This window comes from Dermacentor albipictus, chromosome 4, assembly GCF_038994185.2.
Source record: "Dermacentor albipictus isolate Rhodes 1998 colony chromosome 4, USDA_Dalb.pri_finalv2, whole genome shotgun sequence".
Lineage (NCBI taxonomy): Eukaryota > Metazoa > Arthropoda > Arachnida > Ixodida > Ixodidae > Dermacentor > Dermacentor albipictus.
In genome coordinates, this window is record NC_091824.1 from 52,445,199 (window position 1) to 52,465,235 (window position 20,037).

The following is a 20,037-nucleotide window of genomic DNA, read 5'->3' on the forward strand; positions in this document are numbered from 1 at the left end:
GCGTTAACAAAAATGTCACGCCGGGATGGTGCAGGTTATGTACGTGCTTGTGCAACGAGTAGCAGTTTCTGGAGAGGAGGGCGTTATATATAAAGAACTCAGGAGCTCGAAGAACTCTCGAGCAGCGTGAAAGACGGCAAACATGAAGGGTCTTGTAAGTTTTTCTTTGGCCATTTGCACACGCCTAACTTCGCAACTAATCTTGAAGAATATTGCAGGTAGCCTAAATTATCAACACCATTAACACAAGATGCGGATAAAATATTATTCGCGGAGACCTGGTTTTGCTGCCAATTTATTTGCAAGATTGTTTGTGATGTATAAGTTCATAAGGCAGGCTGTACTAATGCTACCTTTGACGCTTTTACAGAACTTGTCATTGCTATACCTCAATCACTACGCATATGATATTGAACCCTTACTTTGGTGAAAAGTCTAATGTTGGTCGCATTGATGATTATTGCCTCTTACCACGACAAGTGCAATCAGTCATCACGCTATTAATATAGTTTGAAAAGTAGAATCTAGCTTGCTTGGGCTTACATGCAAATTTTATCAAAACACACGTATTTCAGTGCGACATTTCTCTCAGTTGGAAAGCTATATAAGCATATGGCTTTGATTTTTTTAGCGTATAAAGCACTAACTTAGTAATTAAAAACACCGAAAGTGAGTTGGTACGTCGTGCCTAATAACTCCTGCATCAACGATGCTTTTTAGCCACCAATCCTCTGGCATTGACATGCCACTAATTTTCTTTTTTGTTTTGGTAGATGATATTGCACCATTTTAAAAGAATTGAGAGCATAATTAGCACATAATAAAGGTCAACCTTTAAACACTGCTACTTTGCGGAATGTAGTTACCGTGATGCACCGGTCATTACTTTTGATATTGTCTTTGATAGTACAAAGAACAGGTTTTCCCCGTGTTAAAAAAAACTCTAAATCATACTGGCATTATGTTTGTCCGAACTGTCTTATCAATTAACGGGCACCTTTTCTTTTTAACTGTGGAAAAGCTGTATACGTAACACACCACTGCAGATGTTCCTATTACATCGTTTTTCTCACTTCCTTTCAAAGAACATAATAAGATGTATCAAAGCGCTTTTTTTCGAGGAGCTGCTAGTGACGAACACTTAGGAACACATTTTTTAGAAGACGTGGATGGCAACCTTTACGCAATGATAATGTCCCTTGCATCCAGCTGCTCAAGAGAAAAGTACAAATGATTAACGTAACATAAGCGTGGAAGAAGAAGTGTATCTGTTCGGCCGCTGTTTTTATGTGGTGATCTGAGTTTTCTGGTTTTTTGGATAGTTACGGTTACCTTTGACGACGATTGATTAACAAGACATCGGGTGAAGATTCAACGAGCCAGGCGCCTTACAGGTACGACATTTCGTTTTTGAAGACCTGACTATTACCCTGCCGCTACGGTGGTCGGAAGCCGAGAACATCGTCACGAGCCTTATGCTCGTCCAAACGCAACAAGCCACATGTATGACGCTACGGGCCGTAATGAAAAGCCTGGAGCCTTGCAAGCGTCACAAAGCTTCATAAAGCCGGCACGTTTGGTTCTCCCCAACTCAGAATCAACTTCAGCGAATTCAGGAAGGATGGCTGATGGTGAAGCCGAGACCAAGAAACCTCGCCTAGAAGACGGTAAGTACGATGATAGAACATCGACTTATGAGCTAAGTGATGAAGAAGAGATGGGTGAAGATGCACCATTTACTGTGGTCACGTATAAGAAAAAGCGAGCCGAAGGCATTCCGGTTGTCTTTCGCACAACAAGTGAAGGTACTACTTTTTAGCAAGTAAATCCAAACCGAGTGTCTGCCAAAATAGTTTGCGCTGCCAAAGAAAAAGTACAGTCATTCAGGACGACCAGAGATGGAAGTTTCAGTGTCAGCGTTGCTTCCTTAGCATCGGCGAAACGCCTTTTCATGCTCTCAAGTGTAGGCGGCCTGGAAGTCAAGCCATTCATCCCAGAGTCGTACACGCGAAACGTTGGGAAAGTAAAACAGGTGCCTCTGCAGTACACAGACGAACAACTCCTAGACTTCATGAAAGACGCAGGAGTTATATCGGCAAGCAGACAGATAAGGTATTCCCGCCAAGAAGATGGAGCAGTGAAGTCATATCCACTTCACACGGTAATCCTGACTTTCAGAAACGACCGCCCTATTCCTGGAAGAATCTACTTGGGTTTCACCAGTCACCCTGTCGAGGAATACCTAGGACCCGCACTTCACCGCTATAATTGCCAGAGATTTGGGCACATGGCGAGAACCTGCCGCAGCACACGTCGATGCAAAATCTCAGAAGACCATGACCACAAGGAGTGCAAGTCACTTCTTCAACCTAAATGTGCAAACTGTGCGGGGAACCATGCCGCCTTTTTCTCAGGCTGCCCACAGAAAAAAGCAGCGGCACAAATGCGTCTACATGAACTAATTCATGGAAGACAACCGCGATGCAATGAACCCGCACCAAACCTCGAGATTGTTCATCCAGTGCCAGATCAACCACCTCAGGGGGCACCGGAACCACCACAGCCAAGAGCACCAACAAAATATCCCTCCTCTAGAGAACAACCAACAGTGCAATCAAGAGACCAATCAAGAGGATCACAGTCAAGCGGCCAGTCTTATGCATCAGTGCTACGGAAACCCAGTGGACAACAGCCAGAAAGTAATACACAAGAAAGCTCCTGTACTCGCACACATTTCTCTCAGCGACCTTGCACATCTACTGCAGAAGTAACACCAGCTAATAGCGAACATACCACAGCATCGGTGACGCAACTGATTTTGCCAATGCTTTTCGTAGCTCTTAAGGCAATCCAATCTGCTTTGCCGGAAGCAAACAATCTACCAGAAGTAAAAGCCTTGTTGCCTCTAGAAGCACTGTTGTGTCAACAATGCGGGCCTAAACTGCGGCAGGCAATACATGAATAACCGCTACAAAAATGTCTCCATATTTCAGTGGAATGCCACCAGTCTTCGAAGAAAGTGCGCTGACTTTCGTAAACTGCTTGTGCAATACAACTTCCCAATACTTTGCATTCAATAGGCGGGAATCACTGACGACTTTCGGCTCTCGAATTATGTGATATATAAGACTTCTCGTCAAGATGCTGTTAGCAGAGTGCTCCTGTGCGTCAGAAAGGACCTATCATCTTATGAAATTCAGTCCGGTGATTCAGACTTCCCGGAATTCATCGCATGTAAAGTATCCTTTGGCAAGCTCTGTATAACAGTGATTAATCTATATCTATAACCTTCAAACCGGATTTCAGTAGAAGCTCTAGTGGATATCTTCAAAATAGCTCATTCTAATGTATTTATGTTTGGCGACTTCAACGCACACAACATCATCTGGGGCAGTGATCATTGTGATGCACGGGGTAATGTTACTGAGTGCCCCATAGATAAATGCAACTTGACTGTTTTAAACGATGGGTCGCCAACATTCCTTCGTGGATATAATTACTCAAGCTGCATAGGTGTTACCCTGTGTTCACATGATCTAGTGAACGGTGTGGGATGGACAACAGATATGGAAACACGCGGAACTGATCATTTTCCCATCCTTGTTGACCACCCTAGCATGGACTATGATATCAGGCGTTACGGCAGACTAACCAACTGGCAAGCTTTTCGGTACCGCCTAACGGATCAAATTAACCAACATGCAACAGTGGAAAAATTTACAGAATTTTTGCAGGATAATATGAACATATGCAGAAAGAAGGTCCCAATACCAAAAGAATATGCTGCAGTTGACGGAGAATATGAACACCTAAGAGCCATCCGATGCCGATCCGAAAGAGCTTACCGATGAAGCGGAAGTTTAGAAGCATACAGAAACGCTAAGAAAATACACAATGTAATGCGCAGACGAATGGAAAGCTTAGGCAAACGGCGCTGGCGCGATTTCTGCGGCACGCTGTCTCCTCGCACGGCTGTCCCACGAATTTTTCTAGTAATTCATTCTTTAATCGGACCTGCAACACAAAGCTTCCCATTTCGTGCTCTCGCTGTAGCTCGGGACACGTGTGAAATAATAGTTGCAGATGAATTTTGTGAGCTTATTTCCAGATCTGCTTTTTCATCACAATGTACAGAATTTGATATTGCAGTAGAGTAGGCTAAGCGAAACATTACTGCTTGCTACTGGGCCCAACGTCCTTAATTAGATCGTACTTTCACAATAAGCGAGCTTCAATGTGCAATTGCATCATGTTGCCAAAAGTCCGCTGCTGGGCCGGACGCCATTACGTACAATCTGCTAAGAAACCTCGGACCGACAGGTACAAATGCTCTCTTAGACATCTATAATAACTTATGGATAGAGGAAACTGTACCTGACTTGGAAAGTCGCTCGAGTCATACGAATTTTAAAACCTGGTAAGACGCCCTTGTGCCTTGAATCCTTCCGCGCCGTTAGTTTGACAAGTTGTTTATGCCAAGCAATGGAGAAAATGATTGACGCGCGATTTCAATGGTGGTGTATGGAAACGAAGGTGTTGTCCAACTACTTAGTAGGTTTTAGAAAACATAGATGCACAATGGATGCAATATTAGACACAGTAACTTGTGTGGAGCACGAGCGTGCATGTCGAAACATGACTACAGCAGTATTCCTAGACATCAAGAGGGCATTTGATACCGTTAGTCACGTTCATGTTCTGCTAAGCATGTTGGAACTTGGTCTGTCTGGCAGGTCCTTGCGATGGATTTCTGAATTTTTATCAGGTCGCAAAATACTTGTTCAGACAGGTGAAGGAAAGAGTGCTGAACATATTGTCAAACAGGGAGTACCACAGGGAAGCGTACTCAGCCCCTTCCTTTTTAACTGCGTCATGGCTGATTTAACACGAAGACTGCCATCACAGTTAAAGTTTTCACTGTATGCAGATGATGTGTGTATTTGAATACCTGGGTCTAATGCTCAACTACTCCAGATGGCATTGCAAGACGGCATAAATATCATCAACGAATTTTTGAGAGAAAGAGGAATGGTACTATCACACGCAAAGGCTGCTGTATTGCCCTTCACTCGGAGGCAGTTAAACAATTTCACTCTTAATCTGGAAGGACACCCTCTAATGATTGTCACACAGCATTGATTTCTTGGCATAATACTTGATAGGCAGCTATCCTGGGCACCCCACCCAAAGAAACTCGAAAACGAGGTCAATGCCATAGTGACTGTACTTCGCAGACTTGCAGGCACATCATGGGGCGGATCAGTATCGTCCATGCTGACTGTTTACAATACATTAATACGACAAAAAATTGCATATTCCGCGCACATCTTACACAGACTTTCCCACACGTCAGAAGAGAGACTTCAAAGACTTTTAGGTAGAGGACTACGCCTATGTCTAGGAGTTCCATGAGCGACTTCGAGTTCTGTCGTAATAGCTGAGGCTCGCCAATCACCATTTCCATTTATGCGAACTACAGAAACATGCCGGCATTATTTCCGTCTTCGAACCCAGCATAAAAACCACCCATTGGCTCTAGACATAATGAAACGAGATAGAAGGTATGTTCATATAGAAATTCAAAAAAATCTTCACATATTGCCAGGAAATGAATTTTGGAACTCAGACATCGAATGTCCTCCATGGCTGCTTACAGTTCCGAAAATCGAATTGTCAGTAGAAGAAATATTCAGCAAAAGAGACATGTTCATTCAAGCTGCTCAACAACTAGCACTATACCAGATATATATGCGGTATTCAGGATACACACCCGTCTATACAGACGGCTCCAGTACAGCAATCTCTTCAACTTCATCATTCATTATACCGCACCTCAACAAACAAGAATCATTTAAGTTATCTCGTGCGACTTCGTCCACAACGGCTGAACTGTTCGCAATCCTATGTTCGAACTGTTCGCAATCCTATCCTATGTGCGGTAAAATTTATATTGTCAGTAACAGAAGCGCGAAGATGGGTAATTTTCAGCGATTCACAGGCGGCTCTAACATCACTCTGCAGCACAAAGAGGAAAACATTCAGCGACAGTATAATATATGAAACACTTAAAAACCTCGCAAAGACAAGCGAAGCGAAACATGCAATAGCATTCCAGTGGATACCAGGGCATTGCAACATTCCTGGCAACACAGCAGCCGATGAAGCAGCACGACAAGTGCACCTGAAAGATGATACGGCTCCGCTCCCAATATCAAAGAATGAATTACGCTGCATTATAAGGTCAACATCTTTCAACATGTCTAGAAACACTTGGTTTCACCAGAATTCTAAGAGTTCTGACTTATATCATATTGATCCATTTATATAATTCAAATTTTCATTGTCATTAGATAGAACTATGGAAACGCTTATTCATCGATTAAGGCTAGGCACTGCCTACACAAAGCATTTCTTACACAGAATTGGCTGAGCGGAAACCCCCGAATGTGATTGTGAATTTGTAGATGAAGATATATATCACCTCCTTCTAGATTGCCCACATCACGACACACCAAGATGCCGACTTAAATCAGCGCTAAGTAAATGAGACCGCAGACTTTTCAGTTTAAGGAAACTTTTGGGCCCTTGGCCAACAACGGCCTTGCAGAAGAGCCCTTTAAAAGCACTAAAGACTTTTTTTGAAGACAGCGGCATTGTTGGACATTATTAGTGCTTTCATTGTTCTGTTCATTTCAATGCCACTCTATATATCCATCTGTTTGGGAATTATGGTATGTTGACTGCTCTGTTGTGACTCTATGTGCTAATATATTTACACGTTGTACATACCACACGCTGACTAGACAATGTGTTATTAGGCGACAGTATCGTTTCTACTTTTGAGACTTTCGACTACATAAGTGTGGAGACATTTACCATGAATATTGTATGTACCCGCTGACTAGAAAATGTGTTGTTAGGCAACAGTATCGTTTGTACTTTTGAGACTTTCGACTACATAGGTGTGGAGACATTTGCCATAGTCTTCCTGCGGAAACGTTGCTTCATAAGTCCTGGTGCTTGTGTGAAAAGATTATTTGATATGTAACCGTGAAACCTGAGTGATGTGTGACGAAACCACCCAAGAGATAAGGAGTAGTCGGCGCCTTAAATTGCGCGCCAACATCTCCTTATATCATATCAATAAAAAAAAACGTAACATAATGTCACGGGTCTTGCTGAGTAGAGATAAAATACATTAGAAGACGAGCTAAAATCGGACAATTTCCCAGCATATAATACAGGATCTGTAACACGAATGCTAAAGTTGAGAAAACTGTATGAGGCATGTTTCTTACGCACTGTGTACTTTACGGGAGCTAAGAAACCATGGCATGTGTTGTTTGACGTCATTAATAGAGCAGATGACCTGCAGTGCCCGGGTCGCTCAGCTTTCATCAATACTTCGCTTTCAGCATTTTCTCATTCTCCACTGGCAAACGTGTTTTCTTTATTGTGGCATAAACATTAACGCAGCTGGCTCCAGCCACCGTAAATGCAAGATACAACCAAGGCAACACGAAGGGAATGTCGAATTATTGTCATCTTTCTTTTTCCTCTTGACGTATCGAATTCTGCAATGCATGCTCTATGGCCTTGCAGCCGTTGTACATCGCGCTTTTGTTATGTCCGTTTTGGTTACAGAGAATCGGAAGCACTATACAACGCATTCTTTACGTACGCTTCGCTGAGATGATCGATTATGTTGAAACGAAGAGAAAATTACAAGTCAATTTTTGTTCAGTGACAGCGGCGTTCTACGTAGAGAGTACCACTGTTCACTCGGTTCAATAAGTTGGACAACCGGCATCTCTGGAAAAAGGCGTTTAAAACAAGCATGATGCCATTACCGCATCACAAGACCTCTAAAACGATTTTGTCCATTTTACGATCCACTTGAGCTATGAATACGGAGCCCAGCCTTTACTACTTGGTGATTATGTGTCTGTATGTGCTTTTGCTTGTCTTTGTTTTTTTTTCTTAGGCGCCCCTTTCTAGCGCCCATGTCCAGGTTGCGAACAAAAAATTGCATCTGGTTAAGTTCTCAGCCTTTTCTTTGTCCTTCTCCTTGTTGAAACTGAAATATAAGCTTTGTATAAGCGTGCCAAGCTTATCAGGAAACCAGAATTTCGTCAGCCAGATCTCTTCCAGTGCTTTTTCTGAACTCTGACTATGACGCACATCCACCGGTACCATTGTGTGCAGGCCAATTACTCGTTGGTGGATAGATTCCGCTACCTTGATTACATAGGCAGTACCAATAGGCGGACCCACCGTGGTGGTTTAGTGGCTATGGTGTTGGGCTGCTAAGCACGAGGTCGCGGGATCGAATCCGGGTCACAGCGGCCGCATTTCAATGGGGCGAAATACGAAGACACCCATGGACTTAGATTTAGGTGCACGTTAAGGAACCCCAGGTAGTCCAAATTTCCGAAGCGCCCACTACGGCATGCCTCATAATGAGAAAGCGGTTTGGCCCATAAACTCCCATAATAAAATAAACAACAACAAGTGTAATTTTTTAGTCAGTTGAGCAACCAGAAAGTAATGCACGGCAAAGAACGTTAGAACGTTCGTTCTCCCAAGCTTACAGAGCAACCTTGAGTAATAGGGCATGACGAGAAGGGTGTTCAGAAAGAGAGTTCTAAGAAATTCAATTGCTTTTATGAAACAGTCATTTGCCGCCCCTCCCGATTTCTGCTTTTATGGAGTGCAGCGCATGAGGCCGGCGTGTTCCTTCTTGCGGAGCCCGTGAGGCGCCACTTAGTCATGACAGCATGATATGTAAGCCTATACATTTCTGGAACCACAAAATGACCAAATGCATTAGATCATATTCTTTAGGGAGCGTAGCCTCTTTTTTTATTCCTAACATATTACGAACTGCAAAACGAAGTGATATACTTAAATTACCTTCCTATCTTGCAGCTGACAATCTGCGTGATCGGTGCTGTCCTGTGCACTGCAAACGCCATTCTTAAAAGCCTCGCGCTGGGAGCTCTTGGTCTGGGAGCTGGTGCACTCTTGGGATCCGCTTTGGCCAACGGTGGTGGCCACGGCTATGGCGGTGGCTATGGCGGTGGGTGGGAGCCGTACCCGAGGGCCTGGCACGGTGGAGGATACGGAGGTCCTGGTTTCGGCTTCCACGGATAGATCTCACCGATAACAATACAGGTGAAGGATCCGATTTGATGTGCCCCTCCGGTTAGGCATCCTGTGAAGAAAAACTAATAGTTTACCGGTGCTCTAGACTCACTGCCTGCAATCGATTGGAGCAACACGCGATGTCAGGACATGAGAGCTCTTGGCCTGTCGTCTTCCTAGTCTTCATGATTTTTGTACTTCTTTCTATATTGACGAATCTCTAACGTAACGGCGCAGCAATCGAAATAATGCAAAAGCCCCCAAATCCAACAAAAAGGTCGACGTGCTGAGCAAATATGCGAACTAATTGTGCGTAGTAAAACTTCATTCTTAGTCTGGCCCGTGTAGAATATTACCTGAAGATCTGTGCCAAGTGTGCGAACCCAGCACCAAAAATATATCATGAGTTTGATGGATAGGCAGCGTTATCACGATTTGCTCCTGGGAATAGACTGGCAATTAAAACTTCAAAAGCGTGATTCTATTTATGGATTTCACTTGTGCGCAACTGCAGATAGCTAGTAAGTCGAGTCGAGTCAAAGTAAGTCAAGGCAGGGTTTCACCATAGCGGAAATTCAACTTGGAAACTCAAACGAACTTTACCTAATGAGCAGTGTACGCCCTAACGAAACTTAAGTATCGAGAAAGCTGAATCCATAAGACACCACAGAAACTGTTTTGTTTGTTCTTTGCTTCAGTAGGTGTTTATTACACGCAGCATTACACATTCTAACTGTAAGCGAAGAGGCTTTTCTTTCGTCCTTGATTGAATTGACTGTGAAAAGATGCGCAAGATTGCAAAATGCTAGAAAATTTGGGCTAATTTATAATCAGGTGCGGTATCACAGGTTTGCCCGTATCAAATTACGTCTTAGCCTTTTACGTCTTAGCCGTCATTTTAGTCTTAGAAGAAGTTCGAAGGGCATGGACTAGGGCGCGCAAAACGAATAAGAAACATAGTCCTATATTACCTGCAATAAGCACAGACGAACGCCGCCTGAGTAAAAAAAAAAATCACGATCACAGTTTTTCTTTCTATAATCGGCAACGAAGACTAATGCCGTGCTTGGAATTGGTAAGCGCTGAATGTACGCAGCTGCTTATCAGGATGTACAGTTGGCGTCACGTTTGTGTAGAGTCTTGGGGGCACTCAGAAGCAAGCGAGTAACGTCTAACGGTAGTTGGTGGGCCCAAACGTGCCCAGCAGCTACCCTTACACGGGGCTGGCTGACTCCGGAATGCCCCGAAGGCCGCCGTTCCCATGCTGTACACAAGGGTGACGCCGACTGTACAATCTCGTACCATGCTTAACTACTTATCGAAAGTAGAAAGTTAGAAAGCAATAATGCACTCTGAACATTATTAACTACTCACGTACGGGAGTTGCCTAATTGTGTTCGTCATAAAGGAAAACATGCATTTTATTTCTTTTTTTGTTTCTTGATTTCGTCTCGAGACATTAGTAATAAACTTGCTGAATAATTCGCAACCGAAAACTGTGTACAACGTAGAAAAATTGGTTAACGGCAATGCTGTGTGCTGTTTTCCGTGTTTATATAGGAACTCTTGGGTGTCGAACCAGCGTCAAACATATCATCCGACCCACATTACGAGGTTAGTTATTGCCAGATTCAAATAAACCACCAAGAAAGTATAAGAGAAGTTTATATGTTTATGGTCTACAAGTAATGGGGACTGAATATCGCACAAGCTTCTTTAGGACAAAATGATCAAGAAAGTTTTACGCAATAAATAAAGATTATTGTCAATAGGGAACCACCGTAGAGAGTATTGCGTGAATTGTACCCTCTACGCAGTCCTTACTTGAAAAAAGGGCATCGTGCTGTAATTTTAGGTATTTTAGTGCTTCTTGTTTCAGCAGTGGTTTTGTTTCCTTTTTCTGCAGGCTGCGATCATTCCCCAAAGCACGAGAAGTCACGGAAACCCACGACCTGCAAGAAACACAGTACAAAAATAAAAATTCCTGGAATAAACCTTGTAAATATTGCCTTTTCTATAGTTTAAGACTCAACATGCTCAACAATAGGCAGTTCGGGGTCATTGGTCACTGATGGACCCTTCACTAAAACACACGAAAGGACGATGACGTTTACAGTGCGTGCGCACCCTGAGGCTCACTAATGCAGGTAGTACACAAATTTTTGGAATACGTCATTTTTTACTTTGACCTTGTCACACGATACTCCTCCTTTTTTGTGTATGTGCAAGTGCAATTCGATTTCTATGTACATTAGCTTTATCCACCAGAGCTTTGACTTATCTTCCATAGGGAGTATAAAATACAAGATAAGGCGAAAAAAAAAAGACAGCAAATCGGCATCACCGAGGTTCATTCTTATGTGCATTTCAGAACGCACTTGAATCAAATGAAACTTGAATCACGCATATTGCGAAGAGATCCTGTTGAGAAACGTGAGAAAGACTCGGGAAGCAGTAGAAAATGGACGCAGCATGAAATCAGTAAGAAGAAATCTCGGCATAGGACAAGCCAAGGTGTATGCACTGAGAGATAAGCAGGGTAATGTCATCAGCAATTTCGAAGATATAGGAAAAGCAGCAGAAGAAATCTATACCAACTTTTAGAGTAGCCAGAGCAGCCACGCTAACTTCACGCGAAATGGTAATGAACAAGATACATAGGCTTTTTCTACGCGCAGCGATGAAATTGAGGTGCGTCGGAGAGGTGGCGTCGCAACCGATGAGAAGTTTAGTACCTTTTCGGTGACCTGGCATGTGACGGGTTTTGTAATAGAGTAGTTAACCAAGTTGGCCTCAAGAACGTTCATCGAAGAGGGGCACACACCTATTGGAACACACCTACTCACCCAAGATGGCATCAAAAAAGTTAAATGAAGACCAGCAGTGAGCGAGTGACATATACATGGTGCTGCAAGTCGGTGTCAAACCGTTTCACTGAAGAGCAGTACGTAACCACCCCTGCATCTACAGGTGTCCATGTCGGTGCGAGAGAGGTAAGTACAAGAGCGGCACATATGTACACATTGCCACACACTCAGTGTCCCATGTTCGTCGACGGTTCGTTTCACACCCTGTTCGCACAGCATCCCCATACGCTACCAATTTGAAATCGAACTATGTATGTGACCCAAGAAGACGGCAGACCGGTTAATTAGTTAGTTAATTAGATAGATAGATAGATAGATAGATAGATAGATAGATAGATAGATAGATAGATAGATAGATAGATAGATAGATAGATAGATAGATAGATAGATAGATAGATAGATAGATAGATAGATAGATAGATAGATAGATAGATAGATAGATAGATAGATAGATAGATAGATAGATAGATAGATAGATAGATAGATCGCCTCCATAAATTGCGTTAGTACCCTAAGAATGCCAGCACTATAAAAAATGCACATTTAAAGACTCATTAAAAAGATTGAGGTCGTATTAGTGGCGTGTAGAATGTGCCGAATAGAGTCTAAGCAAGCTCTGCAAGCGAAAGATTGAATCGCTAAACATTGGCGGGCTTGCGGTAAACGTCGTTGTCGCATCAATGAGGAAAGCGTAGACGCACCTTTGGCGACACGTTAGAGCAATACGAAAGCGGGATCATGCTGTCACCGCTACGGGAAATCGAAAGGAACGTTAACCAGATTTACGAGCAAGACGAGAAAACATGTGCGCTCTTTCGGCTTCAAAAAGACCGACATTTCTAAAGGGTTACACAAATCGTTTTTCGCTTTGATAAACGAGACCCTAACTTCTCGCACTGAGCTTTTGACTGATCACATATTCGCACTATTCGCACCACTATTCGCACCATATTCGCACATATTCGCACCAGCACTGGTGCTGCCCGTAACTTCAGTGGTCGCAGCACGCGGCTTATTTATAATGAAAGCATGCCGCCAGCAAAATGACGCCTTGTGTTATGTGAGTCCTTATTTCAGCAGCGTTTCGTACACAGTAGACTGCCAAACTGAATAAATTCAAACACACAAAACGCACGCTATTCACGCTCCGCATAGGCTCGGAATCATGGGCTGGTGAACAAACCATTTTAAGCGTCCTCCCGTGTCCCGTCTTATTGAACATACAATGGTACAGGCAGCGTTTGCGATTTTCAAAGCTCTTACGAATAGCGGCAAGTGATAAAAACGCATGCAGTTATCGCGATTACTGGCTTTTTCGATTGACATCGAGAGACACAGCGCTCTTGCCTAGTGCGTTGTCAATCGTGTCGGCTAAGCGCCGCGACGGCTTCCTGGCGGCAGCATGTCACATACGCAGAATGTGCACCTAAGTTGGAATTCACTTACCGTGGAGGATTTGTTGTTATATTCAACGAATGACGAACGACAGTCGTGTTTTCGCGGCAACGCGAGATGCGTGACACATGATCTGCCTTGGATGGCCTTCGTTGCAGCTCGCTGGACGGATCAGCTTTCTCCGGCACTGTGCTGTTCCGCGATTCTGAGCGCGCGCGTGGTGGAGCAACTCCGAGTGAAAAAGTAGAGCGCTCGCTACTCGTTCCTTTGAACTGTGGCTGCCTGTTCTCTTCGAAGCAGAACGGCGTGTTGTTTGCTCAGCATGCGTGAGTGATACATCGCCATGTTCGCGGTGAGTCTCCTACAGTTGAAGCACAAGATTACGCTATGTTTTGCTCTCTATTGCCTCAAGAGTAAAACGGGCATTCTGCTCTCTCTGAAGGGCAGAGTGAAACGCACAATTTACTCTCTCCTTGCTGACGGAATGAACAATGCATTTCACTCCACTCGACATTTTGCGAGAGTAAAACAACGCTTTGAAGAGTACATCGGCCGCTTCACTCTTGCGATACCATCCCTAGTTTTTAGAGTATAGAAAAACGACCAAGCTGCACAGATAGGAACATGCGGCATGACGCCGTCATCATGCTTGTGCTTCCATGGTAACTGGTGACTACACGGGGGAAGTCAGCTTTTATGCTTGGCGATATCAGCAGTGTAGACGTCATTGTGCCTAGGTGGTGGTGCTGGAAGTATTCGGGAAAAGCGTCAGGCGCGCTCAAAGTTGCAAAGCCGGATGTTCGCTGATCGACGAGTGTGATTGCATCCCGTTGGCGTACCTGGAAAATGCGGTCATCGAATAAGTGCTGGTGAAGACAACGACGGAGGCTGCAAGATTCCGATTTCAACTTGTGAACATGGCCAGAAACTGCACAAATAGGATGATACGGTATAAGTCTGCCATCATGCTTGTGTTTCCATGCCGACTTACGTCGTAGGGATGCTGACGGAGTTGTCCCTTCGGTAGATAGCATGGGCATCAGACATCTTGCGCGTTAGTTGATCCTTGCATGTCTTCAATATAGTGCTACGCGCAAAATCTGGTTTGCAACCGCTGCACGTCGACACGTGCAAAGCGAGATTGCTTTCTTAGCCGTCTAGCAGCGAGCATGAATGGCCTCTGAGGCTGTCTTTAACACAACGCCTCTCCTGCCTGCTATACGACAAAGTACGTGACAGAGGGCCGTTGTACCCAACATTGCTGCGGTAATCTACTACCTTTTACGTGTCTTTTCTTTCACTTTACGGTCAAAAAGCTAAAGTCGCAGTTTCGGCCGCAATGCGAAGCATTGATTGAAATAGCGAATAAGCGGGCAGCTATACGAAGTAAGGATAAGAGTTTATCGGCTGTATAAACTTGGAAACAAACGCTTACTAAATTAATTGAGAAGTATATGTTTAGCGCGCACAAGCCAACAAGAACACATCACACTCGATGAGTGCGGACATTTGCTGTCAAAACGCTGCTGTGAGCAAGCGCGGCAGCAGCAGCGAGCGAAGTGGCCTTCTTGCGGTCTATCGCTTCAACACAAGAGAGGCGAAAACACAGCGTGCCCAGAGGTATGAGCCGTCTGAACATCCTTCTCAACATACGGCGCGCTTGACGCGGAATCAAAGCTGCAGCATGCCTCTCCTCTCCGCTTGAGCATATGTGTGGCATGCGATATTAAGTCACAATCGTCTCTTGCCCTTGCTCCCCGTCGCAAAATGGACAGTTACTGCCGGACCACCAAGCCGCACCTTTTCCCTCCCTTTCATCCCCTCACGGCCTTTGGCGTGACAGAAGACAGCCTGATCACAACTCGCAATCTTTCCTTGCGCGCGGAAGATTGAGCCGCGATCGTCGGCTTCCCTCGCCTGCTTTCACTCGCACATACAGCATACGACGCGCAGCAACGGCGTTATCGCCCTTGGACTTTATCTGGACCCTGGGGATGATGGACATGGCGACAGCAAAAATGCGCGTGGGCTTACCATGCAATTGCTATCGCAACAGAAAAAAACTGGTGGTTTGTCGCAGCAATGTTGTGTACAGCGTCGCTCTGTCATGTGGTCTTTCGTATATCGGACAAACAGGGAGTAACGTTAATGACTGCCTCAGAGAGCATTCAAGCTCACTGAGAGTGGGCCAAGGAAGCAATCTGGCTTTGTGCGTGTCGACGTGCAGCGTTTGCAAACCGGATTTTGCGCGTAGCACAATATTGAAGACATACAAGGATCACCTCACGCGCAAGGTATTTGACGCCCACGCAATTCACCGAAGGGACAATGGCCAGCATCCCATGAATGGATCTGAAATAGAAGAATCTTGACTACCTTGGATAAGAGGAACTCTTTATGCTGTGTTTGTTTTCAAATAAATCGTATCTTGATATTCTGCGCTGGTCTTTGTTTCCTTTCTGTTACCGTCTTCGCGCAGTTCACATAGAAGTTGTTATGCACGAAGAAACACACCTAAAAGCCCGTTCTTAAATAACGTTATCGAAAATAAAGGAAATAAAATTGTGCTATAGGGTGAACAAAAAACAGACGCAAGTAACTAATAAATCACAGAAATTCGCATTTAAACGCAAGAAGAAGAAGAACAAGAAAGAGAGCCTTGTTCACAGGTATACATGACTCGCCGGTGGTGGCTTAGTGGCATCGGCGTAGGGCTACTAAGCACGAGGTCGCGGGATCAAATCCCCGCCGCGGCGGCCGCATTTTCATGGCGACGAAATGCAAAAACGTCCTGGTACCGTGCATTGGGTGCGCGGAAAAGAACCCCTGGTGGCCGAAATCAATCCGTAGTCTCGCGCACTATGGCGTGTCTCATAATGAGATCGTTTTTTTTCATGCGAACCCACAGAATTTAACCACATGGTCGATGAGTTAAGCTGAAGACCTGACCTCGGCTTTGGCGAAGCTGGGCGAACACAAAGCATTCACCTTGATTGGCTACGGCCAACCCAGGCTGCACATGCAACCAGTCCCAAAGTTTAATTTTTTTTATGTTGCTCTCAATACATTAAAGGAATAGGTCGCACAAACACACAGACACAATACAAGAAAACGCAGAACGCACGCTGCTCCCTTCGAGAAGTGCTGAGAGGGCGACCGTTCGAGAGTATATCCTGAACAAATTAAATCCAATTTTATGCGATTTACAAAGCTTTTCAAATAAACAATAGCATTGGACGAAAAACCAACATTACCATGAATACGAATAAAAAGTCACTCTACTCTTCACAACTTCAACCTTGGCTCACAAATAAAGCCTTACAGGAACGTTATTGTGATTCAGCGCACCCAACTTCTGCATTATTGTTTCCTGTCTATGCTAAAATGTAATCATGTCATCGCCCGCTGCATTTGTTTGTGAAAGCCACCGCAAACTATATTAACAGTTAGCTCATCGAGAATATAACAACAGTTCTAGAAGCAAGTCATTTTCTAAGTTGGACTTTGCTTAAGCTTACAGCGTTCCCATATATTCGATGGGAAAGCTGTAGCTGCATACGTTGAATTACGCGCGTTTACCGGAAGGTGGGTCAACATCGTTACAGGGAGCGCGCCTGCAAATGTAATGAGCGTAGGTGCATGGCACCAAGTATCACCTTGAAGGCTATTCGAAATGAAGCCGGCATAGGCCCTGCTGTTTATCAGGGCATCTATTGTTTGGAGGCGAGTATTGTGTTCGTTGTGTGCACAGGAGCACGCGTTCGCAGTTGTCTTTGCGTTGGAAGTGCATACAAGCAGCAGAGGCTACGATGGACTTTGCCGGCATAGTCTAGTGCACACTTTTTAGGCAAGAGGAAGCTCTGTGCGCAGGCACCTCCCGTCACTACTTTTGTAACAGCGCTATACAACACGGCACTGATTGTCGGTCGGGGTGGTGGCGCAACCCACCACCCTGTTTGATAGGGGACGCTCACAGCATCCATCCGTTCATTGAACGCTCGGGTGATATTATTAACTCATATCGGAGATCATTGCATCACTTTTATTGTGAATGGTGGTGCATTTTGACTACAATATATCTTAATTTGCGCAAAGCGCGTGCTCTATTTCGAAGCTAGATGCTCGCTGTGCACCTCTTCTCTTTAAAAACTCGAGCAGCCATGTTAACACACGGCTACTGAGATCGAGTGCTTCAAAACGTGTTGAGTAAAAAAAAAAATAGGCGGGGAGATCAGAAACGACTGATATACAACTTTCCTCAACGATCTAAATGCACGATACGTACACCTCGCTGACGTTTTCCTACTCACAGCTATACCGCTTCTCGCTCGGTGAGTGTAGCCAAAGAAGACTGACAACATCTTCAGGGAATGAGCCGCAGTGTGGACGACCGGGAATGCACTAGTTTTGCGTAAGTCGAGCAAAATGTCTGAATGAGAAGCCAATAGTGGACACAGCTTATCTCCAAGGCAATCACTTCATTTTAGTTTACGGTTTTCCACGCTAGGGCCTCTGTTGTACAGGGCACGTTGTACGATGACCTGTCGTGAAAGTAGCGCAAGTAGTCTTAACACACATAACAGTTCGAAATGATTTCAGCGAGGCATAATTCTAAGCTCAAAAATGCACCACAAGGGAACAAATTAGAAGGATTCCTGTTGGACAAAAGAGTCACGCTTCAACGATGCGTAACGGGTCAAGAGCGAGCTGTAATGTCGTGGTGTCGAAGTAGGAGAACAAGACCACTATATAAAAGAGGCCTCGAACTTCGACAGCTTAGTTCCGCACCCAGAAACAACAAATCATGAAGGCACTGGTGAGCGTGCCTATCGTTTCCCATCAGCCGTAATTCTACCAGCCGCGGTTTTTGAAAGGATAAGAAGGTGCAACTCCAGGCAGCAAAATTAAGGGGAAACTGATGTTATTGCAGGCGCCATGCTCTTGTACTGCCCTGTTCTCAAGACAGCCAATTCCAGCACCAAAATCAATTATCATCATTACTAGTTTACCACGAAAATAGGCTACAATATTACAGCAGTAACGACGAGAAGGCGCAGCCGATGAAGCACAGAAAACAAATGTGAAAACTAACGCTGGACAAAAAAAAGTGCTTCAATAATTTTAATATTACAAAAACGGAGACTATGTTTAGTCAAGCGGTTGATGTTTTTGCTGTTTTACACTGATAGTGGATGTATTCCTTGCTAGTTCAAGACAAAACATTAGCTTTTGTCGAATGTATGTTCACAGCGAAAGATTATTTTGTATTTTGTGCTGCGGAGAACTGAATCTGTTGTTCTGATTCTCTGCTTGTGTTGTTCAGCTGAATATCTGCGTGATAGGCTTGGTCCTGTCGGTGGCCAACGCCATCCTGCTGAAGGGCCTCGCACTGGGAGCCCTCGGGCTTGGTGCGGGAGCCCTGCTTGGTGCCAGTCTGGCCCGTGGGGGTGGAGGCTGAGGGTATGGCTACTACGGTGCGCCCTATCCGATGGCCTGGCACGGCGGATATGGAGGTGGATATGGAGGTGGATATGGAGGACACTACAGCGGATCCTACCACGGCACATACTACGGGAGCTACGGTGGCTACGGCTCTGTCTTTGGTCCTGGCTTTGGTCCTGGCTTCTAGTTGTCCTAAAGAACTTCGTAGTACGAGGCGAAAGGTGAGTGCCAAGAAGTGTGACGTGTCTGTGAATATGCTCTGCTCAGAACTTAATAAGTGAAGCGCTGCTACAATGGGCTGTACACTTCTGCTCCTTGTCACTTGTAGCCCTTGCGAATTCGCAGTGGATTAGTGATGGAATTGTCGATGGTTAATATATTCGTAAAGTGTAATGATTACTGAACAATGAGGACATGGAAGAAACGCTGAAAAGAAGGTAGTGTAAAAAATGTAGGAGGTAATGAAATTCTTACCAGCAAGAAAAAGTGCTGGTCCTTCTATATTCCCATATCATTCATTATATGTCTCCCTGGATGATCAATATATTAGCGATTCAAGTGGCGCGCTTTGAAAAGGACGAACGGACTGGCATGTGAGATACAGTATAGAGAAAGAGGGCGGAAAAGGATAGAACTTTGCCAATCCCCCCAAGTGGGTCACAAGGATATACATCTATAGCGTGTAGTTCGGATGAGAGCGTCGTGCCAGAACGTTCTGTTCGACGCTATTTTTTGGTGGCAGCGCTGAGCCATGTGCACCCGAAGCAAGGCTACCGCGATAACAGCAACAGCGTACGGCCGTCAGACAAAGGCTCTAGAGGATGACGCATCGCAGACAGTTTTCAAGCCTCCTCTCTTTGCAACAGAGGAATCCATAGGAGAACCTGCGCAGCTCCGACAGTGGCAAACACGCCACACATTCCTCATGACATAGCCCAAACGCAGCCTTCTGTCAAGCGTGCGCCCACTCCATCTCGTCAATCAAGCACTGGGGAGCCACCGTCGCTGGCCGACTCCATCCAGGCACTTTTTTCACTAGCTGCAGCTGCCCGAAGATTGCTTATGCAAGAATGCGACACTCACTTTGCAACCCACCTGCTCTCCCTCGAGACCGCGTTCTCTCAATGTATGTCGGCTGCTGATGACGTCATCGCAGACCTCGATGCTTGAGTCTACGTCATTGAGACAA

At 44.8% G+C, this 20,037-nt stretch overlaps 1 long non-coding RNA gene across 1 annotated transcript; it reads left to right on the forward strand.

Moving 5' to 3' along the window:
- Positions 1-1,256: 1,256 nt before the first annotated feature.
- LOC135909154 (uncharacterized) lies at positions 1,257-11,139 on the forward strand. The gene is made up of 3 exons (XR_010566609.1): positions 1,257-1,394; positions 8,929-9,174; positions 11,051-11,139. It is a non-coding gene; the product is annotated as an uncharacterized lncRNA (long non-coding RNA).
- Positions 11,140-20,037: the final 8,898 nt, after the last annotated feature.